Source organism: Rhinopithecus bieti, unplaced genomic scaffold (assembly GCF_001698545.2).
Source record: "Rhinopithecus bieti isolate Rb0 unplaced genomic scaffold, ASM169854v2 scaffold_115, whole genome shotgun sequence".
Lineage (NCBI taxonomy): Eukaryota > Metazoa > Chordata > Mammalia > Primates > Cercopithecidae > Rhinopithecus > Rhinopithecus bieti.
The window spans coordinates 1,203,154-1,222,197 of NW_016803181.1; the positions used below are offsets into that span (position 1 = coordinate 1,203,154).

Genomic DNA, 19,044 nt, shown 5'->3' on the forward strand with positions numbered 1-19,044 from the left:
TTTAGCAGTGTTTTGTAGTCCTCCTTTTAGACATCTTTCACCTCCATGATAAGATGTATTGCTAGGTGTTTTGTTCTTGTTGTTGTTATTGCTATTGTAAGTGAAATTGCATTCTTAATTTGGCTCCCAGCTTGAATGTTATTGGTGTATAGACATGTTACTGATTTTGAATACTGAAACTTTACTGAAGTCATTTATCAGTTCTAAGAGCCTTTTTGGCAGAGTATTTGGAGTTTTCTGGTTATAGAATAATATTGTCCATGAAGATAGATAGTTTGACTTCTCTTTTTCCTACGCAGATGTCTTTTATTTCTTTCTCTTGTCTGATTGCTCTAGCTAGGCTAGGACTTTCAAGTACTATGCTGAATAGGAGTGGTGAGAGTGGGCATCCTTGTCTTATTTCAGTTCTCATGGGGAATGATTCTAGCTTTTGCCTGTTCAGTGTGATGTTAGTTGTGTGTTTGTCATAGGTGACTCTTATTATTTTGAGGTATGTTTCTTCGATACCTAGATTCTTGAGGATTTTAACAAGAAGGGATGTTGGATTTTATCAAAAGATTTTTCTATGTCTACTGAGATTATTATATAGTTTTTAAAAATTCTATTTATGTAGTTAATCACATTTCTGGATTTGTCTATGTTGAACTAATCTTGTATCCCAGGAATAAAGTCTACTTGATCATGGCAAATTAACTTTTTGATGTGCTGTTGTATTCAGTTTACTAGTTTTTTCTTCTGGATTTTTGTGAGTATGTTCATCAGGGATATTGGTCTGTAGTTTCCTTTTTTTTTTTGTTTGTTTGTTTGTTTGTTCTGTCTTTGACAGGTTTTATTATGAGGGCGATGCTGACTTCATAAAATGAGTCAGGGAAAAACTTCTCCTCCTGAATTTTTCTGAATCCTTTCAGCAGTGTTTGCACCAGCTCTTCTTTGTATATCTGGTAGAATTTGGCTGTGAATTCACCTGATCTGGGCCTTTTATGGTTGGTAGGCTTTTTATTACTCATTTAATTTTGGAATTTGATATTGGCCTGTTCAGTCTTTCAGTTTCTTCCTGATTCAATCTTGGGAGATTGTTTCCAGGAATTTATCCATTTCCTCTATAGTTTCTAGTTTGTGTGCACAGAGGTGTTCAAAATAGTCTCTGAGGATCCTTTGTATTTCTGTAGGATCAGTTGTATGTCACGCTTGTCATTTCTGATTGTGCTTATTTGGATCTTCTCTCTTTTTTTGTTAATCTAGCTAGTAGTCTGTTGATTATTTTTATCCTTGCAAAGAACAAATTTTTGGTTTTGTGGAATCTTTATATAAATCTTTGGGTCTCAATTTCATTCAGTTCTGCTCAATTTTAGCTACTTCTTTTCTTCTGCTAGCTTTGGGGTTAGTTTGTTCTTGTTTTTCTAGTTCCTCTTGGTATGGTGTTAGATCATTAATTTTGAGATTTAACTTTTTGAAGTAGGCATTTTATGCTATAAACTTTCCCATTAACACTGCCTTTGCTGCATCCCATAGATTGTGATATATTGTGTCTCTGTTTTCATTCATTCAAATATTTTTTGAAATTTCTGCCTTGAATTCTTTGTTTACCCCAAGTTATTCAGGAGCANTGACTGATTTCTTTTTAAGATGTTTATCTCTTCTTTCATTTCTTGGACGGCTTTATAAGTTTCCTTGTGTTTATTTTCAACCTTGTCCTGGATCTTGTTTAGCTTCCTTCTAATCAATGCTTTGAATTATTATTCTGTCATTTCTGAGTTTTTACTTTGATTAGGGACCATTGTAGAGGAGCTAGTGCAATCTTTGGTCATGTCACTACATTCAGATTTCTCATTGTGCCAGAATCCTTGCACTCATTTCTTTTCACCTGGAGACTCTGGCATTTTTAATTTTTGTAATTATTTTCATGTGAGTGGGTATTTTTCTTTTTCTTTATTTCTTTCCATATAATGTTATTATTTTCTGTTTCCCTTTTCACCTCTCTCTAGAGGGTATGATTATACAGAATGCTGGATAGGGTCTTTTGGGTTGTTTCTATAGCCTTGTGCATTTCTTTCAGCAGGTGTTATATTGGGTGGTGCAGTTTGATCCACAAGCCCATAGATGACATTTATTAGTAAGAGCTGGCTGCAGCCAATGTGGCTGAGTATATACTTGATTATTCCTTACTGGCAGAAGTTCTCTGTTGCCTCAGGCAGTGGGCTGATTCATGGAATACACAGTCATCTGAGCTCCCTGCTTAGCCCCCAGAGTGCAGGGCCCACTAAGTGTGGGACCAGAATAGGCAGGGATGCCTACAAATTCCTCAGTGGCAGGCAGAAGCACCAGCACTGAGGGAGAATCCAGTAGGCAGCCATGAAGCACCCAGAGATGTGCCTACACATGGAGTCAGGAAACCTCCTTGGCCCCAAGTTCTCTGCACTCCTGGGTGGGGGATGGCCTAAACTTCTAATCCAGGAGGATGGGTGCTCCAGTTACCTGGAGATCTGCCTAAGCATGAAGCAGAGAGGGTGCCCCGACACCAAGATCTTTGCACAGGAGGAGTGGGGTGACTCGGACTGCTGAACCAGGAAAGCAAAAGCAGTTGCTCTGAGTGACAGGAAATCTGCCTGAGCATGGAGTGTAGAGGCCCTCCCCAACCCCCATCCATGCATCAGGATCTCTGCACAGGACAGGTACGGTAACTCAGACTGTTGAACCAAGCAAACAATTCTTCTGAATGCCTGAAGATCTGCCTGGGTGGGAGACAGAGAGGGCTCCTCTGTACCAGGCTATCTGCAGAGGAGGGGTATGGTGACTCAGACCACTGATCCAGGCAAGCTTGTGCTCTGAATGCCTGGAAATCTGTTTGGGCATGCAGAGTAAAGACCCTCACCACACCAGGGTCTCTGCACAGGAGAGGTGGGGCTATTCAGGTTGTTAGACTATACAAGTAGGTGCTCTTAATGCTTGGAGACCTGCCTAGATATGTGTCAGAGAGGATTCATGCACCCCATACTACAACCTATGTCCAGGAAGGGTTGGGTGGCTCAGGCTGCTGAACCAGGCAAATGGTGCTTCAGATACCTGCATTTCTGCCTGCATATGAAGCAGGGAGAGCCCCACTGCACCACGATCTATTTTGAGGAAGGGTGGAGCAGCTCAAGCTGCTGAACCAAATGTCTGGAGATCTGCTTGGTCATGGAGCAGAGATAGCCTTGCTACATCACAATCTATGTACTTAAATGGTGGGGTGACTCAGGCTGTTGAAGCAGGTAAATGAGTAGTCTGAATGCCTGCAGATCTGCTAGGTGTGGAGCAGAGAGAACCTGACTGCACCACAATCTATATCCAGGAAAGGTGGAGCAACTCAGGCTGCTGGTCCAGGCAAGCAGGTGCTCTGAATACCTGGTTTTCTCTCTGGGGATGGAGAAGATAGGACCCCACTTTGCACCCCAATCTCAGGAAAGCAGGGTAGGTACACCAGCAGTGCCACATACACATCAGTTCCTGGTTGCCAAGCTGGCCTTTGCTGCAAGTCTTGCCACCCAGGAGAAACTGCAGCTGTCACAGTTCTACTCCTGCCCCAGGCTTGGGATGTGGGATAGCACATTTCCAGGGTCTACTTCTGAGGCACTTCCCACAGTTCTAGCTGTGGATCTCCCATAACCTGCTCCAGAGCAGGTGCTCCAATTTCTGACCCTAAACCAAAATGCTTGCACAGCCAGGCTGCCAGGACACCAAGGAATGGCTGACTTTGTATGTACCTGGATTAAAAATGGCATCCTGCTTTCAATCTTGGGTCTGGAAAAGTATCTGCAGCTTTTCCTGGTGTCTTTTTCTCACAGAGTCTTCAAGCCTCTCCCAAGTTAGCTGCAGGGCTTGGTAGGAACAGTTGAAAGAGAGCCTGAGTTGCTCCTAGCCCTGATGGAAAGGTGATTCACAGAAGGAGGCTCTCTGCCTCTCTTATGTAAGGGCTTTCACTCACTTTTATCAGTTGATGCTGTCATGTTGGCTGTTTGCTGGCATTCTCCTTTCCAGGACCTGCAGTGTCCTTCCTAATTCCAGTGGACTCCCATTTTCCTTCTTGAATTAAAGCTCACAGAGTTTATCTTTTTGTACTATCTTGCAATTTCCAAGTGACTGAATCATGCTGAAAGTCTCTAATATGCCATCTTGGGGGAAAAAAGCCCTTACTGTCACAAAATCTTCATCTTCTTTGATTTTTGAACAGATGACCTGAGCTGTCTAAACATAAACAGGGACATCTTGATCTTTTTAAAGCCATCCTACCCACTGGCTTCTAAGACACCAAATCCTCCTCTTTCTTCCTTTCCCTCTGACCCTTCCTTCTTAGGCTTCTTCTCTTTATCTTTCACCTCTGTTCTCTAAACGTTAGGGTAGCCCGGGGCTTAATCCCTCTACATGCTCTTCCTACGTGAATTCATCCACCAGTGTGGCTTTAAATAAATAACTTTTCCATGTTGATACTCCTGAATATTTTCCTTTACTTTTTTCTTTGTGTTATGACCTCCTTGCCATCCCCACTTGCACATCCTAAAACAAATACATCTAAAACAGAGCACTTATTCTTCCCCAAACTGCTCCGTTGATGTTCTTTCCCCATTTCAATAAGTGGTGCCTTTATTGACCCAGTTGCTCATGAAGAAGCCCAGGAGTCATCATTTTGACCCCTCACACAAGCCATCAATAGATCATATCATTTCTGTTCTGAAATAGGTTTTGAATTATCGATTTTCACTGTCACTATCTTAGTTCAAGCCACCATGATGTCTCATGTAGATTTCTACAATAACTGGCTAACTGGACACCTCGTATCTATTTGCCCTGTGTCCAGTAATTTCTCCATTCAACTATCAGAGAGATTCATATATATATATATCTGTGATGCATTCCAGTAAAACCCTTCAGTGGCTTACCATTGCATTTAGAATAGAAATTTAAAATCCTTAACATGGCCTACATGACCTGCATCATCTGACCCTCACTCATTTCTTCAACTTCATACTGTTCTAACACTTTCTTTCAATGCACTAGCCATAAGGACTTGCTGTCTGTTTCTCAAACATCTAAGCTATTTTTGATTCAGGGCCTTCAGATGCATTGTTCCTGCAACCTGGAATAGCCTTCCTTTAGACTTTGCCTGTGGAACTACTAATTATCCTGCAAGTTTCAGCTGAAATGTCATTTCCTCAGAGAAATATTCCTTAACTCTTGTGTTAGCCCATTTTCACACTTCTGTAAAGAACTTCTTTGAGTCTGGGTAAGTTATGAAGGAAAGAGGTTTCATCGACTTACAGTTCCACATGGCTGGGGAAGCCTCAGGAAACTTACAATCATGGCAGAAGGCGAATGGGAAGCAGACACCTTCTTCACAAGGCAGGAGAACAGAGATGAGAAACTGCTACTTATAAAACCATCAAATCTCGTGAGAACTCACTCACTCTCATGAAAACAGCATGGGGGAGACTGCCCTCATAATCTAATCACCTCCCACCAGGTCCCTCCCCCAATACATGGGGACTACAATTCTGATAACAATTTGAGATGAGATTTGGGTGGGGACACAGTCCAGCCATATTAACTCCTAAATAAATTAGATTGCTATTTGTGCATATTTTATGTATGTTTAATACCCACATATCTTCCTAACTACTAATTTTTAAACATTTTGAGAATAAGAACTGGAGGACTGTAGGTCACACTCCTCACTATATATTATATTTCACAGATAACATAGTACTTGGTACATAATGGGTAATGGTTTGGCTATGTGTCCCCACCCAAATCTTGTCTCAAATTGTAATCCCCAGATATCGAGGGAGGGACCTGGTGCAAGGTCACTGGATCATGGAGGCAGTTTCCCCCATGCTGTTCTTATGATAGTGAGGGAATTCTCATGAGATTGGATGGTTTAAAAAGTGTTTGGCAGTTCCCCCCTTGTGTGTTCTCTCTATCCTGCCACTTGGTGAGATCTGCCTTGCTTTCCCTACAACTTCTGCATTTCCTGATGCCTCCCCAGCCAATATGGAACTGCGAGTCAATTAAACCTCTTTTGTTGATAATTTTTTTTTTCTTTGAGACAGAGTCTCACACCATCACCTGGGCTGGAGTGCAATGGCACAATCTTGGCTCACTGCAACCTCTGCCTCCCAGGTTCACGTGATTCTCCTGCCTCAGCCTTCCGAGCAGCTGGGATTACAGATGCATACCACCACACCCCGCTAATTTTTTGTATTTTTAGTAGAGAGGGGGTTTCACTGTGTTGACCAGAAAGGTCTTGAACTCCTGACCTTGTGATCTGTCTGCCTTGGCCTCCCAAAGAGCTGGGATTACAGGTGTGAGCCACCGAGTTTGGCCAGGTAATATCTTTATAGCAGTGTGAGAATGGGCCAATAGAGTGGACACTCACTGCATGTAAATGGATTGATTGAATAAGATTTGGAAGCTGTAGGGCCTCTTTGGAAGACTGTCTGGTTAAAATTACAGAAGGCAGCTATGAATTCCTCTATTCTTTTCTTCATTTTCTGTTCTAATATCATCAGTTGCCAGGTGTTCTGTCTTCACCGTCTGTTTGGACTATAACAGTAAATCTTCTTATGAAATTCTTCAGACATAGAATCATAGGGTAGATGGAGCCTTCTTGAGTACCTAGTCAAATTATTATCTGATATGTACATTTCATCTTCAAAATACTCTCTGTGTAACTACCCTTTCTCTGCTTGAAAACTGTACCTGCAGGGACATGGAATGCTTTATTATCTTTGACAGCTGATTGCATCTTTGGATATCTCTAATTGTTACAATGTTGTTTTTAAGTATTCATATCAAGTCAAAATTGATCTTCAATTTACCTGAAACTTCTATCCATTGATTTAATCATGCTCTGCAGAGTCATAGCAAATAACTCTTTAACTATAGTTGTCCTGACTCCATCAAAACTTCTGGTCTCCAAAAAATTAATTGCCAATTTCTTCAACTGTTTCTGAAATATTAATTTTTGGATCAATCTCAGAATTTGATTCTTGGTTTTCTTGTTACAAAACAGTTTTCCAAGGCATTAAAACTTGTGTGACCAAAACTGACCAAAATAGTGGAGCTTCATGACAGGAGTAGAAAAAATCCTGCACCAAGACACTTTTTCTCATGGTACCATTTCTTTAATTGGTAGCATGTGTGGGCACGTGAAGAAGGCACAGTGAGCCTTGTGGGCAATATTGCCTTCTGGATCTTTGGTTTGGATTTGGAATGGGATGTTGATTGTTTGTAGTTTGTAATTTAAGTTATTCCTACAAGGATATTATATGTGAATTTGACCCTTAAAAACTAGTAATCACCTCAGCTTCATCTCAAGAGTTTATGGTCTTAGAAATCAGAGCAGGCAGCTGATATAAAGTGGAAAGAGATTAGGGCATATGCTGTTTAAATGATCCACTGTAAGACAGTCTTGGTGGTAGGAATAGCATTTTTTTTCTTTTGTGGTAAGAGGATAAGAAATGATGTGCTTGATGTGCTTTATGTGCTGAAGGAAGGGGAGGTATTGAGTAATTCTTTCCTATGCTTGGGGATAGTGGTCGGGGATGTGCAGACAATAGACACAGAATGCCTTGAGCTTGAAATCACTGCTTGACCTGGAATAGTTAGATACCGGCGAGTCAAGAAAATTCTCCATTTTACCAAATTTAGAGATTTGATCTTGAGCCCTAAGCCCAGGAGAAGATGTATATAAAGATAACAGATGTGAAGGGGCCTTCACTCTCAGCGTGAGATGCTTCCTTGATGAAGAGGCAGCAGGTCTGGTTTTTATTTAACTGCCTCCTGCTATCATAGCATATTAGAAATAAAATTACATTGACATCCAATGTAGAGGAAACATACCTCCTCATCAATGAGACTCGTCAGTCAGAGGTTTTGCATTTGAACCAAGATCTTTAGCAGTTACCACATAGGTTGCAACTGGTAGAAGAAAGTAGGGACCCTCTGACTAAATTAGATGGCATATATAACCACAAATACGGAGGAGAAGAGATGTATTAAAAGTCTCCGACCTGTAGTTTATTTTCTGACAATCTTATAAGAAATGTCTCCTAAATTTCTGGAATAAGTGAAAATTCCATGATTCCCATGGTAGTCTTAGGATCATTGCCAATAGTGTAGAAGTGTGGCCTGGTTTGACAAAGTAATCATCGCTCTTCCCAACACTCCTAGTACTGAGATGGAGACCTCACTCTGGCGTTCAGTCATCTATTCCACCTTCATATTGCTCTGTTAGAAAAATCTTCGTGGAGTAGCAAAAATCGTTTACCTGAAGCTCACAAGATGTATCCGGAAAAGATCAGCAGGGATCAGATCAAGCCTGACTCCCGTTTTATAAGTCAACCTGTCAACTACTTGAAAGTGTTCTTCATGTTCATAGGTCATGTAGTAGTGAGGTATTTGGCTTTCGAGCCAGACTAGTGCATGTAAACATGGGGAACACTCCCTATAACATAGTAAATACACAGTAAGAATAAACTGTCATTTTTATTCATATTCCTATTCTCCTCAACTTTTCTTTACAATATGATATGCAACTTGGAGCATACAGACCTTACTTCTCTATACATTCAAAGTACAAATCTTGTCCTCATAGTGAAATTAGGTGTCAATATTCTTAGAGATAGGGTGGACTGAGACACTCAATCATCACCCACCCATAGTTTCTCACAGTTATGCTAGAGCTACAAAGAGAATTCTGGAGATGAGTCTTGAATCTCCAAACACTATAGATATGAGGCTCTTATTATCTGGCTCCCGTTTGCAGCCCACCATTGGTGACAGGTCTATTGTAATATGCCCAGAGAATCGAAGTCTTTAGTAAAGTTATTAAACTCATGAAAGGTTAGATAAGGTGGATTTTTGGTGAAAACCAGAGAAGAGTCTAATCTTCATGCCTGAAATGATGCACACAGATATGTTTATGCATGGAGCAGAAAGAAGCATGAAGAACGAGCCAAGGCTCAGAGATCAGCAGAAGAGCTGTGGGCAGCTGCAGTTTAAGATCTCCAAGGTGCAAGCATACCTCACCTGACATTCCTACCTTCAATTCAATTTATGCCCCGATTGAATGCACTTTGTCCTAGCTCTTCCTTGTTCTCTTGTATCAACATAAGAACTGTGACATGTTCATCCACTACAGTAACTAAGGTCTACTCTCCACCTGCTTGTTCTGGGTCAGTCACTCTCAGGATTTCCTTCTCTTTCTTTTTTCTGTCTCTCTTATGCACTTCCACGCTTTACCTCTCTTTGCCAAAGAGAATTATATCTGAGGAATTTGCAATGAAAAATTACTTCATGAAAAATGAATTTAAGTCTCTTATGGCAGTTCTACAGAATGCTGAGTTAAACAGAAAAGACTTTGGAGTTTGCTTCCCTGAAGGGCTTCCCTGTGCCATTCAGTCTCATTTTGTTCAAACATTCTCAAAGACCAGGAGCTCATGACTTTGGCTGGTTCCATCATTCTACCATTGGGCAACTCTGGTTGCTGAAAAGATGTTTCTCAGCATCAGCAGAAATCAGCTTCCCTGTATTTCTTATTGTTGGGACTAATCCATCTACTTGGAGCTACACAGAAATACCTTGTTTCTACTTCCACATAACAGAAAATACATAAAGACAGTTTTCACATAGCAAGCCCCACTTCCTGTCAACGCTTCTACCCCCTTTCCACTTCCTGCCCCTGCATACACACACACACACACATTCACACGCATACTCGACCAATTATCTATTCTTTTCTCCAGGCAAAAATCAGCCAGCTATTTCGTATATTCTTCATATGACTCGATGAACCATTGATATGTCACCATTCTGGTTACTCAATCCAAAAATGCTTGAGCCAGCCTCATGCCTACAGCCAATTTAGCAAAGAGGGTTAAGAGTGAGAGAGGAAAGTTGGGGGGACTCATATTTATGGAACACTTACCAGATTCTTCAGATATCTGGTTCAGTTCAAGTTTTAGTGGGCCCCTCCACCCTTGGCCTGATTCACAGAAATCAGTCATACCTAGATACATAAAACCTTCCCTGCTTGATCCTGACTTGCTATTAGTTGACAACCCATGGCTCCTCCTGCCATGATTTTGCTTCTCACTTTAACTTTTCAAGACTTACCATCATTCTTCTTCTGCAAGACAGTTGGATTAAGTCCCATTCTTCCTGTAGATAACGTGAGGGCTGAATGTAAGAATTTTCTTCTTTTGCATTAAAGCCACAGAATGGAATTCATATCCTGGGCACTTAGTTGGCAAAGAGCTGCTGAATCCACCATCAGGAAATATTGGCAGGGAGGGGTATAGGGGAGTATATAGATAAAGAAGGGAAAATTTATCTGTACTGGCCCTGTACTAGTCTTGGGGATAGGCATCAATAATATATAGTCTCTGCCCTCATATAGAAATCTAGTTCAGAAATGTTAGGCCACTGATCCTCATATAATCCTTCCATAAGAAAAGCAATATGGTGTCATGAAAAGTGCTAAATTGGAAAGTAGAAAACTGAACGAAATCTCTAATAAGTTGTCTCACTCTTCTTGGCCTCCTCCTCTTCCTCATATAGGCAAGGAAGATAGCACAAATTGAAAGCTCTGTAAGGATATTGGAATACTAAGGATTGGTGATTCTAAGGTTTTTAACACATAGGGATTGTAAGATAGTAAGGTAAATTGGAAGAAAAGCTCCAGGACTGAAATAGTTAATTCGTGACTTCACATTAAAAAGCATTCATTGAATATTTAACATGAAGTAGATATTAGCTGTTAATCTTTAGCCGGGCTGGTTTCAATATTTGACATTTAAATTAAATAATCATACCACACTTAATAATAAAGTCACTGTATGTTAAATACTACTTAGTTATTGAAACCATATGTTACTCTAACCACATTGTGAGGGATTCGCATGTTTTCAATAACCATCTGATCTCATTTCATGTAGAGCACAATGCACGTACTATACCATGAAAAGCAGAGAGGCTATTTATATCAGCCCTGAATTATTTTAAAATAATTATGTTGAGTTTGACTTTCCTACTGATCCCCCTACCTAATAACCTGTCTACCCATTGTTTAGATGCTGTCAGTGAAGTTTACTTGTGATAGACTGTCTGCCTGAGCCCTTATTGCATTGTACCTGCATTACCCAAGTGAGTACCACTAATACCAATCAACCATTCACTTTGTTCATATGATGCCAATCTAGTTTGTTGAATTGATTGGCAGGAATGCAATCATTTCTATTTTTAATGTTTCTCTGCAATCATAAAAGACAGACATTGCCTTAAACAGAGTGTTCCCGTTTCTATTCTTCTCTCACTTATACAAATTCACAGTCACCAAATATGTGAATGAGTTCTTATTGTGTCATTGTACTCCATTTTCTCAAATACTGGTAATTTGTGTTTTCAGCATGAGTGTATTGACAATGTCTTTGCAGCCCTAGTTTATACCAATGATGTACTAGTTGTGCTCAAAGCATCTGAGGTAAAGGAAGGAAGAGACAGGGGTGGGAAAGGGTCAGAAGAACAACACACTTCCCTTAAGATATTTCGGTGTGTTTCCCAGCCTACTTTTGAGGTAGATCTTTTTGGGGAAGGCTGTATGTTTGCTAGAGTCAACTACCTTGTTGATAGTCCTATACAAAGTCATATAATTTAATCAGTGACTTGGAAAAGACTCCTTATTCAATATTTGGTGTTGGGATAACTGGCTAGCCATATACAAAAGATTGCAGCTAGATCTCTTCCTTACACCATGCATAAAAATCAAGATGGATTAAAGACTTCAATGTAAGACCCAAACCTATAAAAACCCTGGAAGACAACCTAGGCAATACCATCCTGGACATAGGAACAGGCAAGATTTAATGACAGAAACACCAAAAGCAATCACAACAAAAGCAAAAGTCGACAAATGGGATCTAATTAAACTTAAGAGCTTCTGTACAGCAAAAGAAATTATCAACAGAGTAAACAGACAACCTACAGAATGGAAGAAAATATTTGCAAACTATGCTTCTGACAAAGGTCTAATACCCAGAATCTATAAGGAACTTAAACAAATTTAAAAGAGAAAAACAAACAACCCCATTAAAAAGTGGTCAAATAACATGAACAGACACTTCTCAAAAGAAGACATACAATGCAGCCAACAAGCATATTTTAATAAGCCTCAATATCACTAATCATTAGAGAAAAACAAATCAAAACCACAATAAGATACTATCTCACACCAGTCGGAATGATTATTAAAAAGTCAAAAAATAACAGATGCTGGCAAAGTTGAGGAGAAAAGGAACACTTGTACACTGCTGGTGGGAGTGTAAATTAGTTCAACCTTTGTGATATGGCAATTCCTTAAAAAGCTAAAAGCAGAATTACCATTCAACCCACTAATCCCATTGATCCCAGATGAATATAAGTCATTCTACTATAAAGACACATGCATGTGAATATTCATTGCAGCACTGTTCACAGTAGCAAAGGCATGGAATCAACCTAAATGCCCATCAATGACAGACTGGATGAAGAAAATGTGGTACATATGAACCATGGAATACTATGCTGCCATAAAAAATGAGATCATGTTTTTTGCAGGAACATGGATGGAGCTGGAGGCCATTATCCTTAGCAAACTAACACAGGAAGAGAAAGCCAAATAATGCATGTTCTCACTTATAAATGGGAGCTAAATAATAAGACTCATAAATGTAAAGAAGGGAACAACAGACACTGGGGTCTACTTGAGGGTGGAAGGTGGGAGAAGGGAGAGGAGCAGAAAAAACTACTGGGTACTGGGCATAGTACCTGAGCGATGAAATAATGTGCACAACAAACCCCCATGGCATGTGTTTAGCTATGTAACAAACCTTCACATATACCCCCAAGCCTAAAATAGAAGTTAAAAAAATAAAATTAAAAAATTTCTAGGAAATATATGAGATCAAGGGATGAATATACATTTTATGTTGTATTTCACATTAGAAATGACAAGCACTGGAAAAAAAATCAGTGGAATGGAGCTTTAGAGACTATCTAGTCCACATCTGCATTTTGTTTGTTTGTTTGAGATGGAGTCTTGCTCTGTCACCCAGGCTGGAGTGCAGTGGCATGATCTCATATTACTGCAACCTCCACCTCCTGGGTTCAAGCGATTCTCCTGCCTCAGCCTCCCGAGCAGCTGGGACTATAGGCATGTGCCACCATGGCTAACTAATTTATGTAGTTTTTTTTAGTAGAGATGGGGTTTTGTAATGTTGGCTAGGCTGGTCTCAAACTCTTCACCTCAGGTGATCCACCCACGTTGGCCTCCCAAAGTGCTGGGATTACAGGTGTGAGCCACTGCCCCCGGCCCACATCTGCATTTTAAAGATGATCAGCTATCTAGAACAGTTAAAGATTTGCCCCAAATCACATAGCTGGTTAGTGGTAGAGTTTGCAGTCAAATTCAGGACACATAATTAATTCCTTCCAGTACATTACAGGGCTGTCAAATTCTGCTTGTCTTTTCAAATCAGATTTCTATCCTTAATTTTTCCTTTTCTTAAATCAGCAGAATGGAAGTAGTTGTAGTCCTGGTCTTCTCATCCTGCTCCCACATGGCTGTGAACACTTTTTTTTGTTTGTTTGTTTTACACAGTTGTCATCTATTCTATCCCTTCCTTGAGTTCAGCCATCTGATCATGAGAACTTAGAGAGACAGGGAGGTCAGCATTGACCAAGGATTATTTCCTCCTGTTATCTTATTTAATCTCCTTTTTCTTTTAGGAGGTAAAAGAAGGAAGAGAAATGGATGGGAATGGGTCAGAGGAACAACACACACTTTTAGGAGAAAGGAGATTAAGAAATATCTGCTTCATGTATTCTATTGTGGCCTGAATTTCTCATGAATGTGGGCCCACTCATTGATTCTCTGCAGATACAGCACGTGAGTTATCCTGGGACCTAAGACAATTCCTAAAACTTAGGCTGAATCTATAAAATCAATGGATAAGTCCTTCTAGAACAGTTACAGCTGCAAATTTAGACCAAACTAGTCAGTAACAGTGTCAACTTGGTGACATAATTGAAATGACTGGCGCCATTAGGATTCTATGAACGGTGCTTCTCGGCAGAACACAGCTAAAGTTAGAATTATATTATAGCATGGCACCTGATTCCTTAAACTAATTTATATGACAGCATAATGGATGCCAGGACCGAATAGAACTTTCTCAGAGAGAATGGTTTTGATTAGGGGAAAACAAAACCAAACCAAAGATACTACAAGATGATCAGGGGAATCTGAACTCTGACTAGATGTTTAATGACACTAAGAAACTATTGTTAAAGTTAAGTTTGTGGCAGGCTAAATAATGCCTCCTCCTCTCAAGGATACCCATGTCCTAGTCTTTGGTACCTGTAAATATATTACCTTATATGGGTAAAAGGAATTTGGCAGATATAATTAAGTTAAGGATTACTCCGGCTTTTCCAGGTAGGTCCTACATGTAATCACAAGGTGTATTAGTCCATTTTCACACTGACATAAAAAACTACGTGAGACTGGGTAATTTATAAAGAAAAGAAGTTTAATTGACTCACAGTTCCACATGGCTAAGGAGGCCTCTGGATACTTATAATCATGGTGGAAGTCAAAGGGTAGTTAAAGTGTATTAATCTGTTCTCACACTGCTATAAAGAAATACCTGAGACTGGGTAATTTAGAAAGCAAAGAGGTTTAATTGACTCACAATTCCACAGGGCTGGGAAGGCCTCAGTAAGCTTACAGTCATGGTGGAAGGGGAAGCAGGCACCTTTACAAGGTGGTAGGAGAGAGAGGAGTGAAGAGCAAAGGGGAAAGAGCTCCTTATGAAAGCATCAGATCTCGTGAGAACTCATTCGCTATCACGAAGCAGATATTACCGCCCTCATGATCCAATCACCTCCCACTGGGTTCCTGCCTTTACATGTGACAATTATGAGGATTCCAATTTAAGATGAGATTTGGGTGGGGACACAGAGCCAAACCATATCACACGGCATGTCTTACATGGTAGCAGGAGAGAGAGAGAGAGAGCAAGCACGTGAGTGCAAAGCGGGAGGTGCCACTCACTTTTAAGCAACCAGATTTCATGAGAACTCAGTCACTATCATAAGAACAGCAAGCAGGAAGTCACCTCCCATCAGACCCCTCCTCCCAAAGGTGGGGATTGCAATTCGAGATGAGATTTCGGTGGATACAGAGAGCCAACCCATATCACAAGTGTTCTTAGAAAAGGGAGCCAACGAGGTCAATGAATAAAAGACCATATAGCCACAGAAGCAGAGGTTGAGTGATACAGCTAGCATTCAAGGAATGCCATTTGCAGGAAGAGGGAAGGAATTTATTCTGCCCTGTGGAGCCTTGAAAAGGAACCAGAACAGATAACATCTTGATCCTTAAGACTCACTTCCAACTTCTGACCTCCTGAACTATAAAATGATAAATTTTTGTTGCTTTACACCAGTAAGTTTTTGGTAATTTGTTACAGGAACAATAGAGAAGTAATAAAATGCAAGAAGTCTATTATTCTGTTTTATCAGTTCTTGTCTTTTACAAGTTCAGAGTATAATATTTCTATATGAATAAAACCATGTCTTAGATTTGCTACAAAATAATCCAGTGTATATGGAGAAAAGAGTGTGTGTGGTGGAGAATATTGATGAAACAAGATTGCAGATGTTGTAGTTTTGAAGGTGGATAATGGTTACATGTTTAAATTTCTTTGCTCTTGTATATATTTGAATATTTCCAAATTTAAAATTTTTTAAATTAGGGGCATAATGACAAGTTTTTCCTACTTAGTAAATCTTCCTACAGCTGACTTGCCTAAGATGGTCATTTTGCCTTCCCTCATTCTTTCTGTTTCCTCCATCCTCAATATTCTTAGCAAATAATGAAGGAAGAGTTCTGGTAAGATTTCTAGTGACCTGGCAGACCTGGTTGGCAGGCAGGGTATGTAATTGCTACAGGAGAGTCGGTTCTATTTGGATACAATGTCAGCCTGGATTTCAGTGGTGCTGGGGAATCTTTCATACCACTGGTCTCTATTTTTATACAAAACTGAAAGAGAAAAGGTAGAGAATACCACTGCTTCTGTTATTCATGGTGAATTTATTTAATTTGGCATTTTTATAATCATGTGACATACACTAGGACAAAAAATGGTTCCATTTTCTTGGTTTCTCCTTGATAAAAATTTTGAGCACATCATCAGAGAAATGTCTGCCTATTCTTCAACTATCTACATAGACAGTTTTAGTACAGTGGTTCTCAGTGGAGCTATGCATCAGAATTAACTGTAGATTTTTGAATTTTAGCATAATTTCCAAGGCTATCCCCTAGACAAAAGTTAGAAGCCCCAGAACAACAGGGAAACATTTTTTAAGTAAAGAAGTGGCATGAGTAGATTTTGTTTTAGAAAGTCAATTTTGATAGCTGTGTGAAAGATAAGCTATAATGGTGAGACACAAAAGAGAATCCAATTAGGGGAGTATTTTAGTAATGCAAGTGAGATATGATGTGCAGATGGAATAAGGAAATGTTATTGGAGATGGAAAAGAGAAAGTGAATTTGAAAGAGAAACAATACTTTTTGGTAACTTAAATGATGAGAGGAAATAAGTAGTGGAAGACACATATATAAGATATGTATAGGTGTGTGCTTATATATATACAGACATATATACACATATAAAATGTGTGTGTATATATACACATATATACCCACATATTTGTATATATACACACATATACATATATAATGGCATATTTATGTATGCATATATGTATATATAACTATATACATATACATATGTTATATATATACACATATGTATGTATATATACCAGGCTAATTCTTGGTCCTGTTGTGATAACCAGTAGAAATACAGATATGGCTCTTCTCCACTGTCCCACCATCTTCATCCTTCCAACTGTAAGGAAGAAGATTCCTTCTAAAACATGCTCTTGCCTCTTTTTCCAGAAGGTAAGGAGTGGGACAAGATTTCCATGGTCTTATGCAGTTTGTAAATAAGAAAGAAATAACTGGAGAGGTTCCTGGGAAGAAACACAAGGTGTGGAAATGTGTCTTCACCAGGTCGCAGGATCCCTCATTTCTCTTAATTTCCTCCAGTGGTGATTCCAAACGCACATCACTCTCTTCATGCCCATTTCTCCTTTGCTCACCATCAATGGCACCTTCCCAGTCATCCTGGTCTCTGACTAATCTGAAAGATTGCCAGCAACTGTGCACTTTCTGGACCTGGGCAAGACTTTGTCCTTGGTTCCTGCCGTTGAGAAACATATCCCCAGGAGGAAAACCAACTGTCTGAGTCTTTTCTTTTTCCTACATAAATCACTGTTCTGTGCATAAAAAAATTAGAGTGAAAACATGTATATTTTATTCCTATATAGGTCATAGCTAAAGAATGTCTCTAAACAGAGAGTTACTATTCACAGCCTCGTAACTCCCTCTCTAAACAGGGAGTTACTATTCACAGAACTCTAATTAACTAGAGTTTTGTATATTCTTTTACTGTCAAATGTAATATCTGAGTTTTCCTTAGTTTACTACAGCCAGGACATCCCATCAGGAAGAGATGCTGCACTTTAAATTCATGAGTACCTGTGTACTGGATGAATATTCTAGCAGAAGCCTACCATTTGTCACCATTTTCATAAAAAAGGAAGCTCCCATGACAATATATGATGATACTTAAGCTAATAATTGTCTATCCTTCCTAATGACGAGGGGATTCAGATAGATTATTTGAGTAAAATTTGGTCTCAACATAGGTTTCTTCATCTAGGGAGTTACCCCAAGCTGTAGTAATACCACAGTTACCACTCCCCTTGCCAAAATCTGATGGGAATGCCCACAAGGTGGGAGGGACTCACCAGAGCTGGATGGACACCTTGGGAGTGAGTGAAGGACAGGGAAATACTGCATAGTCATGTCTTGGACCATTCTTTTTGACAGAGGAAAAGAACACAGTGGAACATTTTGTTATCATTAGCTGTCAGGCTGTGGCTATTCCACGGTTACTAGTCAGAAGGCAAGATGGCCAGCTTTGTTAAATATAGTAATATGTTCTTTCCACATGTATTAGGAGAGGGAAAGTGGAGTAGGTAACAGCATTTGTCAGACTACCCAGTTGTCAGCTTCTCTGATGTGATAAACATTGTCTAAATCCTTCCTGGCTTGCCTTTTCCCCACTTTGAAGGAAAAATATTTTAAAGACAGGATTTCTTTGGATTCTTTGAACAATGGGAGAGCCTTTAGTGAATGCCATAATGCCAAGTTGTGTTTAAATCTCTAGCAGCCCTTAGGTTCTTTACAAAGAGCCCCAGAAACCTCCTCACTAGAATGGCTTTGTTGGGAAGACTGGCCTGACTCGCTCTGTTTGTCACTAAAGGCTTTGTGAACTGGTGCTTCTGGACAATTATAGAAGAAATTTTACAGCAAGACCCCTCTCCAGCACTTTATGTTGGTAATCACAAAAACAAGCCATTCTTTGCCTTTACTTTGCTAACCCATTACTAGACAGTTCCTCTTATGATATCAATGATGTTGCCACTTTTGAGGAGTAACCCATTTTTTTCCCATTGTAGTCCTCAAAATACCATGAGTATAACACCAAGATTAGTGTACTATTGTCACAAGTACCTGTGTACTAGGTGATTGCTGTTACCCATTCATGCACCTAACAGCTAATATTGTTTTGACTTCTACTGATATCATCAAATAACAGAATATAAAAATGTTACAGCCTCTACCTGTTGATGATTATAATCCAATTCAGTTGTTTCGTAGAGAGTCTGAGTAGGCAAAGCAATCCTAAGCAAAAAGAACAATGATGGAGGCATCACATTACCTGACCTCAAACTAACTATAAGATTACATCAAGCAAAATAGCATGGTACTGGTAAACAAACAAACAAACAAAAACAGACACATAGACCAATGGAACAGAATAGAGAACCCAGAAATAA

General features: G+C 39.7%; 1 long non-coding RNA gene across 1 annotated transcript in view; it reads left to right on the forward strand.

Moving 5' to 3' along the window:
* Positions 1 to 11,103: 11,103 nt before the first annotated feature.
* The window catches only part of LOC108526844 (uncharacterized), a 34,677-nt gene continuing 26,736 nt past the window's right edge, over positions 11,104 to 19,044 (forward strand). Inside the window, exons 1-2 of the long non-coding RNA XR_001884620.1 lie at positions 11,104 to 11,178; positions 13,798 to 13,957. This is a non-coding gene — a long non-coding RNA (uncharacterized LOC108526844). The remainder of the gene's footprint in view (positions 11,179 to 13,797; positions 13,958 to 19,044) is intronic.